The following is a 17,788-nucleotide window of genomic DNA, read 5'->3' on the forward strand; positions in this document are numbered from 1 at the left end:
TAAGGTGTTCCAGAACAGTAAGTATGTGCCCACAGGTATGGTGCCCCCCCCCCCCCCAGCTTCAGGCATACTTCACTCCAGAGTGATATTTATAGTGTCAGCAGAAAGCACTTTGCAAATTGTAAAGGATTGATCCAGTGTTGTTACTGTAGGGATGATCAAGGTGGTGATGGCAGTTGTTAAAGCAGACTCTCTGCTGTCTGTGAGATAGAGGCATGGCAGCAGAGGCCAAGCCAATTCCAGCCTAATTTCCCATCCTCTATCCCCTATATCAGTTTTGGACTTCATCTGCATCAAATCTCTCATGGTCCCTTAATTTCACACAAGGCCCTTGAATGTTGTTTCCTCTGTCTGAAACATTCTCCCCCTGTTGTCTGACTGCAGATCTCCACTGGATCCTTCAAGGTTCAATTCAGCTTCTGAAACCCTTCTCCACAGCTTGTATTTATTCCTACCTCCCCTTGTCTGGCAGTAGCAGTGGGGGCACCTGGAACCAATCCCACATGGATACTGAGAGATGACTACACAATAATTTCAGAGAATAATAAACACCGAAGAAAATTGAAATGATGTTAGAGAGTCATTGGGATAGAAAGCATTATTAGGCAGATGGTCGGAGAAGACTTTTTTGAGGAGGTGACGTTTGAACTAAAATCCAAATGCCAAGATTTGGTCATATGAGTCATGGTAATGAGGACCTCAAGCTGAGAAAATAGCAAATAAAAAGATATATATATATATATATATATATATATATATATATATATATATATATATATATATATTTTTTTTTTAATTTTAAAAGAAGCTTGGTATAAAATGGAGGTCATGATAGAGGAAGTCTCTGACTCAGAGAAGAGTTGTTGGTGATAAAGCAGGAATGCTGTCATGTGGGGCCTTGAAGTCTGTGGTAAAAATATGTAAACCAAATGAGCCATCACCTGAAGAAAAGGAAGTTACTTTGAGCCTTGCATGTGTAGATTCATTCAGCAGATTTAATAGAACATCTATGGTGTATCATTCGTCATGCTACAGACGGAGATACAGAGAAAAGTAAAATATAGAGCCAGTTTTCATGAGCTGGTCAGTTGAGGATATAGATGAAGAGATAATTGTCACACCATGTGATAGGAAATCTAGTAGAGGCATGTAAAAGCTGAGGGAGGCTCAGAAGACTGTGCCACAGGGGACAGGAAAAGTTTCACTGAGAAGGCAAACACTTTAGCTTACAGATTAAACATAAGGAATAAGGGGGGAAGAACATTGCGGCCAAAGGGAACAAATCTTTTTAGAAAGATCTCTCTGGGGCAGGGTTGGTAACAAGAATAAGGTTCTAGAGGCAGTAAGGCTAGTGAGTGGCGCCAGCAATAGAACAGGTAGGTGTAAATAAAGACCTAGGTTTGATTTTTGGCCACAGAAATTGAGGAAGAGCAAGGGAGGGAGATCGAGATCCAAGAAAGGATGCCCTAGTGAGGGACCCCCCCTAAGTCTCCAAACTTCAAGGCAGAACTGCGTGTGTGGGGAACTCCCCAAGTCTCCCTCTTGATTTCACAGCCACCTCTGCTGGCGCCCTCTCTCGTCCCCGCCGCCAGCCCCCGCCTCTTTTCTCAGGAAGCTTGGGTCTCCCTGGGAGCGGGTCAGCCCTTGGGGGAGGCCTCTCGGCTCGGTGCCCTGCAGCTCGGCTGACATTCGGGGTGAACAGAAGAGGGGCTCGGCGCCCCCCGCGCGCACATGTGCTAACCCAGGCAGGAGGGAGCGCCTTGGCGGAGGAGGCAAGGAAGAGGGGAGGGAGAGGCGCGCCAGAATCTCGGTCCCGGGCGCCCTGGTCGGCCGCGGAGGAGCTGCAGCCTCCAACAGGTTCGTAGAAGGCGCGCTCGCTCCCTGTGGCTGAGCCGCCCCGTCCTCCGCGCGAGCGGGTTCGCTGGAGAGACCCTGGCCATAGGCCCCGCGCTGCCGAGCTCCCCGAAGGCGGCTTCCTCCGGCCTCTCCCTCTCTCGGCAGCTCTCCGCCGCCGCCGGCTCTTCCGGGGCGAGGCGGAGGGCGCTACGGCTCCTTCACGGTTCAGCAGCACCTCGGGGCCAGCCGCCGTGCCGGGCGGGGTCCTCCTCCCGGGGTCCGCCCTGCACCGGTGGACTGGGGCCGCCCGCCCGGCGGGGTCCTCTCCTCTTCCCGTCCCGGTTCAGTACCACGGCCGCCGAGGACAGTCCCTCTCCCCCGCCGGCTCCACTCCCCGCGTCAGCACCGCCGCGGCGGACAGCTTCTGCCCAGCCGGCGGCGTCCTGGCGAGCGACGAAACAAAGCCGAGGGGCAGGGGCCCCCGGAGTTCCGTGCGGGTGGGCGGCGGCATCGACTGGGGGGTTTCGGCTTCTCCCGGAGCTGGGGCAGGGGCGAGCCGGAGAGGGGGGCCTAGTCACAGCCGCGCGTCTCTGGCTCGGGTCTGCGGCTGGCCGAGGCCTGGCGGTGCAATGGCGGGTGTCAGCTGCAAGTCGGGAAGAGGGCAGAAGGGGAGCCGGGCATAGGAGGGTCCTGGGCTCCGGTTGGGCGAGCTGGGCCTAGTCTGAGCTGGCAGGAAGGAATGCGCCGCCCCCTCTTTGCCCAGACCGCCACCCCAGCTCAGGACCACGGACTTCCAAGAGACTAACCCAGAAGCCCGCGGCTGGCAGCGGCGGTCCCTGACTCCGGCTGTCCGCGGAACATCCCTAGAAAGTGTGAGGCTGAGTTTCCGCGGGGGGAGGGGGCCGAGAAAGCGCCGGGAAGCCGAGCGCGGAGGAACCGGGCAGCTCCGGGCTCCCCCTCCCACCTGCCCAGTGTTCCACCCGCACGACCCGAGAAATCCCAGCCCGCAAGGAAGGGAGAGGGGAGGAGGCGACCCGGGCTGCAGTGGGGGATCGCGGCTCAGCTCTGGGAGACTGTAATCAGCAAGAAAAGAGGTTGAGAGAGCCTGAGGAGCGGGGAGGTTCCCAAACAGGGAAGCCAGCTTCGCGGCAGGAAACCAAACCTGGAAGAGAAACCTTTTCTCTGGGAGCTGAAGCTGGGAGGGCCTTCGGATCACGTGGTCCTCTAGATCACAGATACTCTCCCCGGGAGACTGGGCCTTGGGGGCAGAGGTGACTCACCAAGGTCACTCAGCAATTTGGTAGCAAAATTGGGCCTAAAACCAAGTTCCTTAATTCCTGGGGACTGTTGTATAATGTGGAGAAGTCTTACAGAATTCCAGATGCAAGAGGAGCAGAGTGGTTTCCATTCTGAGTGCAGTCTCAGCTCTGTCAATTACTAGCATATGGCCTTGGGAAAGGGACCTCCTGACACCCTCTTCAGCTATTAAAGGGGAATGATAAGATTAATAGCACCTGCTTATGGTGAGGATTTGATGAAAAAGCTATGTAATGAGTTTAGTGTAGTGTCTGTCACCTAGTAAATGCTCAAAAAATGGTTGCTATTATTCCTTCTGTAAACATGTGCTAAGTACCTATCATGTGCCAAACACTGGCCATGTTCTGGTAGGATGAAGAAGTGTCCCAAGGATGTCACAGACCAACAGAGGAAACAGAAAACACAATGTCAGTGTGGTGTGATTAAGTATGGAAGCTAGTAAACAAGGCTGTGTGATTTGGGAGGCAGGAGCGTTGAACTGTCGGGGGAGAAAGAGAGAAAGGGCCTCAGACACATGAAGCTGTGTGTAAAGGCATAGAGATGTAAAATCACAGCGACCAGGTTTATGTCACCATGCCTGAAGGTCCTCAGGATGGGCACTGGGAAATGAGAGTAGAAAGGCTGCAGCCAGTTTCTAAATGGGCTTTTACTGTGGAATATTTCAAACATTTTGAAAAATACAAAAACTAGCGTAATAAAATCCCACATGCCCATCATCCAGCCTTAACAGTTGGCCAATTTTGCTTCCTCTGTACTCAGACCCACTCTCATCACGCACATCAACATCTACTCTCATCTCTTTCACACACGCGCGCTCACACACACCCCAACTTATTTTAAAGCAAACCCAAAATGTTGTACAACACATCACATCATTTCATGAGGAAAGATTTTAACATCAATAACAACTTCTGCCATTCAGATGCTGTACCACCTTGGAAGTCATTGACTCAAATCATGACTTTCCCTTCTCAGTCCTGAACATTCCTGTCCTTAGCAGAAAGTTTTGAGAGATAGGCCACACTTTGATGATAAACCATATGCTTTAGAAGGAATTATTTTAGGAAAAAATAGGGGCTGGGGTTGTGGTTCAGCATTAGAATGCTCGCCTAGCACATGCAAGGCCCTGGGTTCGATCCTTAGCACCATATAAAAATAAATAAAATAAAGGTATTGTGTCCAAATGCAACTAAAAAATAAAAAATAAGCATGAGAGGGCAGGCATCCACCTTCAACAGGTTTTTCCTAAGGCTTGTTTAACTCCTCTACCTACACTAAGGCCATAGGCCAGCAGCTATTTGAAAGATAGACCAAAAGACAAATGGAGCCCCGAAAAGAAAAAGTGTTTCCCTTTCAAAATAATCTGAATCAGGGATTCATGAAGATAGAAGCTTGAAGTTACGGAAATCACTGATTTAGAAATCATCAAGCCACATTTTACAGATGAGAAAGACAAGGGTCAGGAATGGGAAGGAGTTTACAGAGAGTTCCTCAGTGATAAAGCCAGAGCCAAGGTCTTTGAACCCATAATCTGAAGTTTTTTCAGTTCACCATTTTGACTAGAATATTCAGCCTTGGAGTTTCTCCGCACATAAATATAGGATGGCATTTTCTTCACCAGCTCATAGAGGCAGCAGGAGGAAGGGGAAGAAAGCAAGAAATGTATTCCTAGTTCTCAAGAGGGTGGTCATGTTTGACAGGTGGTCTTTGGGCCCTTTGATAAATTGCCCCTCTACATATTTTTGAAGTAAGTTGCTCCTGCTGGCCACTACCTTCTGGCCATGGTGCAAATCTCCTGACTGGCCCCAAGGGCTCGGCAATCAGACACCCGGGCCTAATTTCTGTGGATTTTTTCCAGTCAACCAGATGCATGGGAAGCCTTTCCTTTCTCCATTAGCCCTGAATCTGGCTGCACATCCCTCTGGACTACAGACCACAGCTCCTTTGATGTGTTAAATGAGTAGTGTTTGGCCCAGACCCTGGCAGGACTCAGAGCTCTTGAGCCTTTTTGGAGCATAATGTCTCTCCAGTTACTGATGCAATGTGACAGCTATGACGGGTTTATCTGCCCCAATCAGGCTCTAGGGCTCTGACTACACAAGTCAGCATTTTCATTTTTCAGGAAAGCCCTTCGTTGACTTAAAAATGGGAAAGATACGATCTCACAAGTTCCCCCAAGTCTTCAGTATGAGAACCCATGAAAGGAGTTCTTAACATCCCCAGTGAAGGGAAGTCAACAGAGAACAGCCAACGAAATTGTTTTCCTTCTGGGAGGATGAGTCAGGCAAGACAAAGGCAGGTGATCAAAATTGTGAACTTCACCTTGTGAAATTATCCCAGCTATTAGCCTGGGATGAGACCAATTTAGAGGTATTATATTGTCTCTGTCTAGTTGAATTGCAATATGTAGAATCCCAAAGGAACTTGATGAGTCTCTACTCTTCCTTCAAGACACTTATTCATTGAGTGGCTGTTCTGTGTCAGGCACCGTTCCAGGTGCTCGTGACATAGCAGAACAAGATATCTCACATCCCTGCTCCCCTGGGGCTTATAGACTCACAGTAGACACCATCATTAATATCATTTAACAGGTAAATATGGAAACATATAAAGAGACAAACAGATCGGGACAGCCTGTCCAAAATAGTGACATGGAACTGACATCCAAATAGCAAGAAGAAATCGCTATGTAAAACTGTGGGAAAGAACATTCCAGTCAGAGGAATTAGCTCTGGCAGAGGCCCTAATGTGAGGCTGGACTGTTTGGGGACAGGCAGGAGGCCAGTGTGGCTTGAGCAAGTGAGCAAGCAGGGGAGTGGCAGCAGATGAAGGCAGGGAGGGGAGAGGTTAGGTCACACGGAACCTTCTAGGCCTGTTCAGAATGTAGGATTTGATTCAAAATACTGTGGATGATTGCCAGATGGTTTTAAGCAGGAAAGTGATTAAAAACTGGTTTTGTTGTTAAATATACCTCAGGTTGCTGCATGGAGAATGGATGCCATAAGAATGCTGGGCTGGGCACAGGGGAGGCAGAGAGGGAGAGACACAGCCTCTGCTGCCTGGAGGTGCTTAGCGTTCAGCCAAGGAGACCATACACAAACAAGAACGGCAGCACCCTGTCCGGAGGGATGCCTGGGGTGTGCAGCATGGGGGCATCCGAGAAGGCTTCAAGGAATTAGGTGATGGTTGTTGAGTTGTACCTGGAAAATAAGAGTAAGTAGGGCTGTCATGCAGGTGACCAGAGAGGCAGCAATGATAGCAGAGCAGTGTGTGGCCCAGGAGCCAGATGGCCTGGATTCAAACCCCCGCCCTGCCCAGTGAGTGGTTAGGCAAGCTATTTACCTCTGTGTGCCTCCATGTTCTCATCCTTGAAACAGAGATGATGAGAACCCAAATCCCCTTATCTAAGGGGTTTCTGTGGGGGTTAAGTTAAGCTGGTGAAGCACTCAGAAAGTTCTGGCACTCAGAACTTGTTTAGCCACATGAGTACTGCTAAATTAAAATGTGGCAAAATGGGGGTGGGAGAACAGGAAGCACATGCTGAGGAATGTCAACTGGAACCCAACTCAGAGGAATGTGGAATCTCAGGCCAGGGAACCCCATCTTGCTCAGAAAGCAATGAGGAGCCATCAGAAACATATAAGCAGGGAGGTTAAGAATGGAGAGTAAGAGAAAACCCAAAGGCCCAGAGAGGGAAGGGCACTTACCCATCACGACACAGCCAATTCAGGCAGGATTCTGTTATCTGTTTCCCCTGTTGATCCGATATCTGTAGGAAGGCAAAGGAAGTATATATTTTGTTCTACCACTGCATCCTCAGTTCTAAGATATTCTTGGTAAACATTTGAGAAATACATTGCCGAATCAGTGACCAAGTAGGACAGGAAACATCAGAAACCTTGAATTCCTCAAAAGGTCAATGCATTTGGAAGAGTTGAGAAGCCACTCAGGAAACTAGATCAAACATGTAGAGGTGTTGTGTTGGGATCTCAAGTCCCTCCAAACCCCAGGTTTTCTCGTGACAAAAGACACCACCACCCACACTTCCCCTGCCACCCCACCCCACCAATCCCCAACAAGCATTGCCGCATAAGGTTCAGAAGTTAATCTTGGTAAAGTGCCTGAAAGATGAAAAAACGTTCCCCAGACATTCAGTATGGTAATTGCCAATGCAGAGAAAAATCTATCCCTGTGTTTGAAAAAGGCAGGTCTTTGTGTTCCTCGGCCATTAGAATTCCTGTCTCTGACTCCTTGGGAAACTGCGACAGCCAGGCGGGCAAGAAGGGTCTTGCAGTTCAAGCAGCAGATGGCAGGAGGATCTCAGTTCCAGCTCTCATCGCTGAATGCCTATTTAGAACAGGGCACGGGCCCAGGCGCTTCTCCAACAGGAGAGAACCCCAGGCCAGGCACTTCTTAGCTGGGAAATCTGAAGCAAGTCCCATCATTTTTCTGAGCTTCAAGTTCATCATTGGTAAAATGGGGATGATACTGCCAGGCCTCACTGAGTCATTTTGTCTAGTGACAGCATATGTGCAAACAGGCCTTCAATTCTGTCAGTTATCCTGAGGGGTTAGAGTTATCATCTCTCTTCCCATGTGTGGAAGCTAAAGCCCAGGGATTGGTTCCCTGAGTTATCCACACTCACTGAGCACCTACTATGGGCCAGTACCTGTTTTAGGAGCTGGAAAGAATAAGATAGACAAGGGCTGTGTCTTCACAGAGCTCAAGTTCTAGTGGGAGGATAGAAAACAAGCAAGTGAACACATAAAATAGTGTTACCAGGTCCTATAAATGCTAAGAGGGAAACAAAAGAGGGGGGATATGGCAAGGAGGATGGGGGGGGTGGTATTTAAATAAGGTATCCAAAAAAGACTTCAAGGGAGAAGGATTGAAACTGATGTCTCTTGAGAAGAGTCGGGCCATGGATGAGCACCCTTGCAGAGGAAGCAGAAAGTGCAGATGAAAGAGCTCAATAAGGTTTCAGGATAGGAACAAAGCAGGGCCGGGGATGGGGGGCAGTGGATGAGGAGGGCAGGAGAGTGGAGGGGACATGTTGGATAGGCCCTTGAGGGCGGCGTGGAACATATTTGTGAGACCGAAGGGTGGTGCAATCTAAATTGTGGTGAAGCCACACCCTCAGCCACACAGCCAGTTAAGGGGCTAGATGGAGGGAAGCCCACTTCAGAGTGATCCTCTGAATCTTCCCAGGCCCAGAGGCCCCAGTGCCATCGGCCAGTGCAGGTCAGCCAAAGGGCAGGCCAAGTGAAGCATCTGCAGGATTCACCTGCTGGGAAGTAAATCCTCTAGCTGGAGGACTGCCGTGGGCACGTGGGCACTGCGGTGTGGTGCAGATAGATAGCTAGGCTGGAAGGGGAGGGAAAAGACAAAGGGCTAGCAAGACCCGGGTGAGGCCAGTAAGAGAGCCATTCTCCCCCCACCATGCAAAATGTAAGGAGGTGCTTAAAAACTCAGCCATCAGGATAAATAATATTCTATGCAAATTTTTTTTTATTTTGGGGGAGGGGATTTAAACCACCACTGAGCTACATTCCCAGCCCTTTTTATTTCAAGGCAGGGTCTCACTAAGTTGCTTAGGGCCTTGCTAAGTTGCTGAAATTGGCCTCAACTTGCACCCTGACTCAGCCTCCTGTGTCACTGGGATTACAGGTGTGAGCCATCACAACCCACCTCAATTTTTTATTTGTATTTATTTATTTTATGGTATTAGGGATCTAACTCAAGGGCAGTTTACCACTGAGCTATATTCCAAGTCCTTTTTATTTTTTATTTTAAGCCAGGGTCTCCCTAAGTTGACAGAGCTAGCCTCCAACTTCCAATCCTCCTTCCTCAGCCTCCCAAGTTGCTGGAATTACAGATGTGTGCCACCACACCCAACTGCAATTTTTTAAAATAAAATTAATGCCAAAATTCTATGACTAAAATATCAAAAATTCTAATAAAGTCAGAACATAAAAGAGCTGGGATTAGGGTGCAGCAAGTGAGGAAAGTCAGACATGAGCAAGATCTAGTCCTAGTCCTGAGAGTTTTCTTACTGGCACTGACACTGCCTAGGTCAGGCCCTGCCCCATTCAGCCACATTGGGATCTAGTCTGCTCATGAGGGGCCTTGACCTCTGCCTGCCTCCTCTATAGAGACAGAAGCCCAAAACAAGGACCACACATCAAGAAGGTGATGCAGGGGCTGCAACCCAGGGCACTATAATGTTGAGGTAACCTGGGTTCATGCCATCCCTTATATACTGTGGGACCCTGAGTCAGGTGCATCACCTTATTCCTGGTAAGGTGTAATGAACTGAGTCTAGCATTGAAAGTCAGTCTTCCCACTAGTTGACCCACCCTGGGGAGTTAGAGGCCCTCTCCTGACCCCCAAGAAAATCACTGCTGCAACTCTAGCCCCAGGCCCAGGCCCGAGGCCCAGAACCCACTTGACTACTTGGAAATGGTGTCTTGGCAACCTCTCAGCCTTCACCTTGGCAACACTACCCTCTTCACTTCCTCTCCTTTGATTGGGCTGGAAGGCAAGGTGGAGCTGGGATGTCTCCTGACCACTAGACCTGCCCAGAACTGACTGGTCAGTTCTTAGGCCTCAATTTCCTTATCTGGGATCCCAGGGCTGATAAAATCTAGTCCCCTAGGATTCAGTAAATAATGTCTGAAGTCCTCTAACACCTGGCAATTTAAAGTGTGGTCTCCTAACCAGCAGCATTAGTATCGGCCTGGAGTTGATTAGAAATGCAGAATCTCAGCTGCATCCCAGACCTACTGAATAAGAATCTGCATTTTAACCAGAGCCCCTGGTGATTGGCACACACATTAAATCTGAGAAGCTGATCGATTCTTGGCACAAAAGAGATGCTCATTAAATTTTAGTGCTGCTTTCCTACCCACTGGGCTCTCAGTTAGATCTTGACTCCAGGCAAGAGGAAAAACTCAAGATGGAGAGATGAGCTCCTGAAATGGACACCTCATTAAATCTTAAATACTCAAGTTCTGAAGCCAGGGAACCTGACCAAGCTCTTTCCACATTTCTCCATGTGAGTCCTCCATTTTGTTCATCTGTAAAATGGGAATAATAATAACAGGTAACTCATATAGTTGCTGTGAAGATAAACTAAGAAGATATTAGGAAAATACTCATCAGAATGCTTGGCATGTAGTAAGTGTTCAAAAAACGCTGTGGTTGTGATGGTTGCACTGGTGGTTCAAGAAATTTGTGCCTGAGAACAGCCCATGTAATGAAACGGAATAGATAATATTTGTATATCTCTTTGCTATTTATAAATCAATTTAGTTAATAGCATTTCAACTGACTGTCATAACCCTTTGGGTAAGAAAGCGTGAAATATATCCATTTTATAGGAAAAAAAAATCTAGACTCAGGGATAAAGCAAATTGTCTAAGGTAACCAGAATTTACATTCCTGGAGTCTGACTAAAATCTGTGTTAGTAATAGAGCATCCAACCGTGAAAAAGATCAACCATGGACCATGTTGGACTCTGGATATGGTACTGTTCAACCTTCCTATTTTACAGAAGGGAAACTGAGGCCGGTGGAAGGGAAGAAACTTGTTCAAGGTTGCTCAGACAGAACATCAGTCTCAGATCAGAACCCAGCTCCCAAGGCTCCCAGCCTAGAGCCCTTCCCAGGATTCAAACCCACCTTTTCCACCTGACTGGTCTGTTCTCTGGACAGGTCTAGGGGTCAGGACACATCCCAGCTCCACCTTGCCTTCCAGCCCAATCAAAGGAGAGGGAGTAAAGAGGGTAGTGTTGCCAAGGTGAAGGCTGAGAGGTTGCCAAGACACCATCTGCAAGTAGTCAAGTGGGTTCTGGGCCTCGGGCCTGGGCCTGGGGCTAGAGCTGCAGCAGTGATTTTCTTGGGGGTCAGGAGAGGGCCTCTAACTCCTCTAACAGGGTGGGTCAACTAGTGGGAAGACTGACTTTCACTGCTAGACCCAGTCCATGAGGCTGAGTCTCCTTCATCAACTCCTTACCTCATCAGGCACCAAGTCCTGCTTCCTTCTCCTCCCGTCTTTGCTACCCCGGAGCCACTGCCTTAAGGTGTCTCCCTGTCTGTGGCCTGGCAAACATCCCAGGATTCCCATCTTCATACCCCATTCTCATTCCCATACCCCCTGTACTCCTCTCCAGAGGCACAAGGTGGCCTATCTCAGCTTCTGTCAGGACCTTCCTCCACAGGCCCTGACCACCTGCCAGTCTCATCTTTCACCCCCAGGCTCCAGCCCAACGACCTTCCTCCCAGTTCCCTGAGTGGATCATGTTCTCTCCATGCCTTTGGGCCTGCTGTGCCTTCTGCCTGGAAAGCACGCCCACTGTCTGCTTGGCCTCCTCTATGCCTCAGCCACAAGCCTGCCTTCTCAGAGGTGCCCTCCCTGCTGCTCTCGGCAGAGGGAAGCCCCTTTGGCAAATCTGGGAGTCACACTGCATGTGACTCTGTTCTCCTGTTTGTGTCCCTGTTAGGCTGTGGACTTTTTACATCTTGCTCCTAGAATAAGGCAGGAGACCTGGGTTACAATCATGCAAGATCAAGTCCTCATTGAGCCTCCTTGCCATCCTCTGTGAGATAGGAGCTATGACATTGGCCTTGCCAAGCTAATGAGAATGTTCAAAATAGTGCTTGTGAGGAGCTGGGTTCATAGTTGACACACTGAAAATGGACCCTCACCTGCACAGTGAGGATAACTGGCACATGAGGGGGTTCTATAGAATAAAGCCCCACTCAGGGATAATCATTCTGGAAGTTAACACTCGATTCCCATAAGGCCCCAAATCCTCTCTGCCCATCTGTCATCCATTCAACAAAAGCTTACTGAGCACCTACTATGTGCCAGGCAATACCTTATATGTGCCAGCAATGTGCTAGCTGTTGTGGACTCAGCAGTAGGTCAACACTCAATGTGTTTTTCTTTCCTTGCCATCTTAAAGGTCAGATGCTTGACCGTGCATAGAGGTGGCCCTGCCCAAGGACAGGGAAGCTGCCATTTTCTCTGAGCTGCCCATGCCCTGGGCAGAGGTCAGGCTTCATTCCCACATACACGCCCTCCTTAGCTCCCTGCCCCAGCCCATCACAAAACAACAACTCTGCCCAGTTTCCAATCCAGCTGTGAGTTTTTATTGTCAGCTCCTTGAGAGCAGGAGCCATGTTGCTCTTTCTACTACTGTGTCACCAGCATGTAGAAATGACCGGGCACACTCATTCACTTACCACATTCACTCATTCACTCAGCAGATACCTAGCAAGTCCTGCTAAGGCACGGGTGCTGGTGAGCAGCCAGTCCCTGCATCAGGGAACTAATTCTGACAGTGGGATTGAGGGGTTGTGGGGGAGGTGATAGTGCCATAGAGAAAGTTAGGCAAGTTCACTCAGTTGAGACCCAGGGGTCAGAATGCTGTTGTCCAAGGTGGTCCAGAAGGCTGCTGGTAACATCAGGGTCTTAGAGCCAGGAATATTTGTTAGAACCCCTCCTTCACTCCTTACTAAGTCCATGATCTGGAAGCTCTTCATTCTTCTGAACCTCAGTCCCAACTCCCATATATGATATTTGCTCCCATAGGACCACTGTGAGTAGTTTCTGAAGAGAAAAATAGAGGAAGAAGTAACAGGTTATATGCAGGGGAGGTTGGCAAACACTGCAGGCCCCTTCAGTGGCCCAGACCTTAGGGCTTGACCAAGAGAGGCCCCAACTGCAAAAGAGAACAGGGACTGGCATGAAAAGAGGGAGGATTGTGGGTTCAGATCCCAGCTCCACACTTATCTCTGTGTGACCTTGACCAGACTATCTTACCCTCTCCACCCCTGTTATTCCCAATCTAAAAATGGAGATGAAACATTGACCTCACTAATCCTAATATGTGAAAGAAAACCCAGCAAACATGTCAAGTGATGGTTAGTCAACAAACGCTTAATGGGGCCTATGTTCTGCCAGGCCTTGGGCATGAAGGACCATCCTTACCTTCTAAGGAATATTTGGTGCCTCCTAGAACAAAGCAGAGGAAGGTAACTAAAATTTGAGGGGCTACAGTGTAATAGGCATCTTCTTCACAGGCATGATCATATTTAACAGTGAGAACCAGAACTTATTCAGTACTTAATGTAGGAGGGTGGTACTATTAGAAGCCCCATTTTGCTGGGTGTGATGGTACTCATGTGTTATCCTAGCAACCCCAGAGGCCGATGCAGAAAGTCAGAAGCTAGTCCAGGCAATTTAGCAAGACCCTGTCTCAAAATTACAAGTGAAAATGGTTTGGAATGTGGTAGAGTGCCCCTGGGTTCAATCCTTAGTACCACACACCTGCACACATAAAAAGAAAAAGAGAGAGAGAGAGAGAGTGACAGAGAAGCAGCAGTCCCATTTTATAGATGAGGAATCATGTCATAAAACAATGTGTTTATGTCATAAAACATTGTAGCCAGCATATAATCCAAGTATTGCCTCAACCAATGGGTCAGGTAGGCAGCTGCTATCAGGTTAGTGAAGTGGATCAGCATTTGGGGCTGATGCCTGACACAGCCCCATCCTGCCCAATCATTTGATACAACTAAGAGAAGCAGTAGTGGCCTTCAGAGACACTTCATTTGCTCCTGGGGTTCCATGTGCATTTGGGAAGTTGCCTACCCCATGAGCTCTCTTTTCACCTTCAAAATTCTCTCTTCCTCTAGGAAGTTGGGCATCTCTGACATGCTCTCTGCTCTGCTCACTGACTGAAAGCTCCTGCATCCCAGCTTAGCCAGGAAGCAAAGGTAAGGGTACTGCCCTGGGTCACACCCATGGGTGGTATTCAGAAAGCACCGCTGCACCCACCCCCCAGCCTTGGGGTTCTGATAAAGAGGGTCATGATGACATTCCCCCTCTGAGTTCACCAAGAACACTCCTTAAGTTGGAATGAGATGGATCAACTAGGCAATATGGCAGAATGGTGTTAGATTGCATCTGAAGAGTCGTTTACGACAGAGAAGCGCTTTTCATGAATTGTCTTATTCTGAGCTGCCCTCCACCCCGCAAAATGAGGTGGATATTATTATCCCCAGTTACAGATGAGGAGATTGAAACTCAGAGGGGGAAACAACTTGTCCAAATGTATATAGATGGTAAGGCTGAATATTGACCTATTTTTTTCTTGTCCTGTGCACTTTGTAGGTTCTTGGTATCTGTTTGATGAATGAATGAGCTAATTGATGAATTGCCCAAGACGAATAGCAGGGCAGGGCTGAGCTAGAACTTGTCTTACCTGTCATCGCCAGGTCCTATGCTCTTTCTGCTGAATCACCTCTTTTTGCTCTAATGAGCTCAACACCCCCACCTCTACTCCCACCCCATCCAAGGATCTCAAGCATCTTGGGTATGGTGTCCATTAGCCCCTTCTGCTGTGGACAGAAGGACAAAGGTGGAGTAGTCAACCTTAGCTCCTCTTCTGGGTGGCTGGCCAAGCTGAGATCATATCTAGCATCCCTCCATCCACATCATCTCTTCCCCACCACCCACTACCAGTAATCCAATGTGCCTAGTTGTAAACTTGTTTCTTTAAATAAACAGTCTTGAGTTTCATACCAAATAGTCTTTTAAGAGGAGGAACGACTCCAGGCCACCTCATATTTAGCATACAGTGAGCCACATATTTGCACAGAGAGAGTGTGTGTGGATATAGAGATCGCTCGATCGCTATAGATATCATTGCTCATCCAGATGGGAGCTATTTATGATGCTGAGTCATTTGCAGAGAATGCCACTGAGGGATTCCAGGCTGGGCTCGGAGCCCCAGCCTCACAGACCTCACGGCTCTCTGCCTTGTCATTACTTTTCACAAATGGAAAGAGGGAGAGAGAGAGAGTGGTCCCCCATCACGGTGCAGGACAGAAGAGAATATTTTGGCTGCAAGAAATAGAGACTTTCTCATAACCAGTTCTCCTTCTTCAAGTCATTGTCCTTCATTCCAAGCTCCCCAGCATTACAGGTGAACTAATCCAATCCCTTCATTGCTGTAGGAGAGAGAACTGAAACCCAGAGGGAAGAGACTTGTGCAGTGTCACACAACGTGTCAGCGACAGAGCTGATAGTAGACCTCGAAGCTGATTGTTGGTCTGGGGATTTTTCCACTCCCTCAGCCACCTTTTCAATTTTATCTCCAGTGTCTTGGCACTTCATTCCTTTGAGGAGTTTCCTGTCCTCTGCAAACTTGGAGATGTCACTGAGCACTTTCTTCCTTAGGCTTCTTCAGGACAGGAGCTAGGTCCTGCTGGTTTTGGGTAACCCCCCCTGTTTAGTGCAGGGCCTGTATACACTGGGTGCTAAATGCATGAGTACTGAGCATTATATAAAACCAAACTCAGAATCAATTCCTGGGGATCCCTAGTTCTTCATTTGAAAAAGCACCCATTTATCTCCACCCTCTTTCTTGTCTCTAAGCCAGTTCTCTATCCATGCAAAAATAGACTCCCTCCCACTTACCACCCACCTCTGCCCAATTCTATAATGAATCAATTTTATTAATAGGCTTTGGGATAGAAGCTTGACAAAGGCTTTTTGTGAAAGTCACCCTTTATCTCCCTATATAGTTCACTTCTCAAAGGATTCTAATAAACCAGTCAGGTGGGATTCGGCCTTACATAAAATATTAATTAATCCACTCTTTCCCTCCATACACAATGTGTTTGTTTAAGTATTTAGTGATCTCTCTACCCTTTATGATAGATTCTTTTCAATGCTCTAAGAGACACTGAGATGTGATGCAAATGAGTACAGGCTTTGAAATTGGGTTAAAGTCTGGGTGGTCACTTAACTGGTTCTGCATCCACACTGATTGCACAGAAACCTGTGCAATCTAATTTTCACAGAATTAAATGAAATAACCTTTGTAAGGTGTCTGGCACACGGTAAGTGCTTAGTGCAAGTTTTGTTTATTTTTTTAAATCAATAAACCCAGACCCATATGAACCAGATTCTAAAAGGAAAGGGGACAATTGACTCTGTGATCTGAGGATCTTAGGGTCGTACAACACCAAGAGGGTGGCTTGGCAAGTCTCGGGTAGCAGTTCTGAGAGATCAGGCTAGTTTGGCTGTTTGCAGTCTAGAAAAGAGGAATCTTTTCCCCTTGTGCAGAGGGTTCCCACAGCTGAAGGAAAAGTTTGAGTCTGGAATCTAAGTTCAAAACAAAGACACTCCTTGAGAGCCATAAGTGTGTTTTGTTAATGGCTAGATTCTACCTGTCTCCAAACTAGAGCCTGACTAAGGGTGATAGGAAAGAAGCAGAGGAGTACAGTATGTGTGCATTGAGCTGAGCTGACTGGCTTGCTTTGGCCTGGGTAGAGTTGATCTAATGGACCTGGCTCGAACTGACTTGAGTATTTTTGCATTTAGGGAATGAACCCAACTCTCAGACCTACCAAGAAAGAAACTTCCTGGAACTTGGGCTTAGCTAAGACCCAGTACTATAGTACAAAGGAGACCCCAAGGGTCTCATTGAAAACATTTGGGGAATCTTCCAAAGATGGAAGCGACTTAGAGAGGATCAAGATTATAGCTAGAACTCAAAGGATAGCAGCCTTGACATGGTGAGGGGACACCCCATGCAGAATATCCTTTAGGAAACTTAAAAACATACAGAAATTCTGCCAGGATGTTTTCATATTTTTAAGGCCAAAGGATCCCCTCTTCCTTAGTACATACCCCAGTGGGAGGTTAGGGAGTCAAATAGTCTCAATGATGAGAAGAAAAGTCAGGCTGAGGCCAGGAGTTAGGCAGAGTTCCCTATTGCAGATGCTGGGGCAGTTGTGAATTGGTCCTTTTGGAATGAGGATTCAGGGGTCTGAACAAGGTATGATCTAACACCAAATTTATATCAGGCATTTTTTGCTGAATGCAGGAGTGACCTAGGAACTCCAGCAGGGAATCAGGGAAGACCCTGGCATCACCATGTGAAAGGGAGGGGAGACTGCATCACTGGGGCCCCTTCACCAGCCCTATCACTGCCCATCACAGAATGCAACCAGACACCTGGGACAGAAAGTAACAGAGCCAACAAATTAATTTTAGGTGAGCAGGGAGGTTTTCAATGCTGTACTTGGCCATGTCTGTGTTTGTCTCTCGCACATTGATCTTGGGACCATCAAAGAAAACATATTCTTTTCCTCTCAGTCTCCCCTTTGTGCCCTCTAAAAACCTGGGTACTATTTAGACATCAGTGTTTGATGAATGAATAATTAGGTCAGAGTGAAGCTTAAAAAATCCAGTGGAATATTTCAAGATGGCAAGATGGAAAATTTCAAGATAGCAAGATGGCCAAGATTCAAAACTAGAGATGCCCAGCCAAGAAAGACAGCATAGACCCAGAAGTTGCCCCTCAGGAGTTTGGCTCACAGGGAAAACTGAACTAAATAGTGCCAAGGGACTGGGTAGTGGAGTTTGGGTTTAAAATTATGTTCCTCAGAGTCCCAAGCTTCTAAGAAATGTTCTCAAGAACCATTAAGAAGATGGATTGGGGGGTTGGGGGAAAGGTCCCAAAGAAGCAGCACTGGATTCCTGAGCCCCACTTCAATCACAAAAGCTCTTCTTTTATTTGTTTTATATATTGGATTTCCACACACAATTTTATCTTTA

General features: G+C 47.8%; 1 protein-coding gene across 1 annotated transcript in view; it reads left to right on the forward strand.

Moving 5' to 3' along the window:
- The first annotated feature begins 1,736 nt into the window (after window positions 1-1,736).
- The window catches only part of Cplx2 (complexin 2), a 79,677-nt gene continuing 63,625 nt past the window's right edge, over window positions 1,737-17,788 (forward strand). Inside the window, exons 1-2 of the mRNA XM_027941168.2 lie at window positions 1,737-1,857; window positions 13,855-13,935. The gene's annotated coding sequence lies outside the window, so the exon portion shown is untranslated. The remainder of the gene's footprint in view (window positions 1,858-13,854; window positions 13,936-17,788) is intronic.

This window comes from Marmota flaviventris, chromosome 5 (assembly GCF_047511675.1).
Source record: "Marmota flaviventris isolate mMarFla1 chromosome 5, mMarFla1.hap1, whole genome shotgun sequence".
Lineage (NCBI taxonomy): Eukaryota > Metazoa > Chordata > Mammalia > Rodentia > Sciuridae > Marmota > Marmota flaviventris.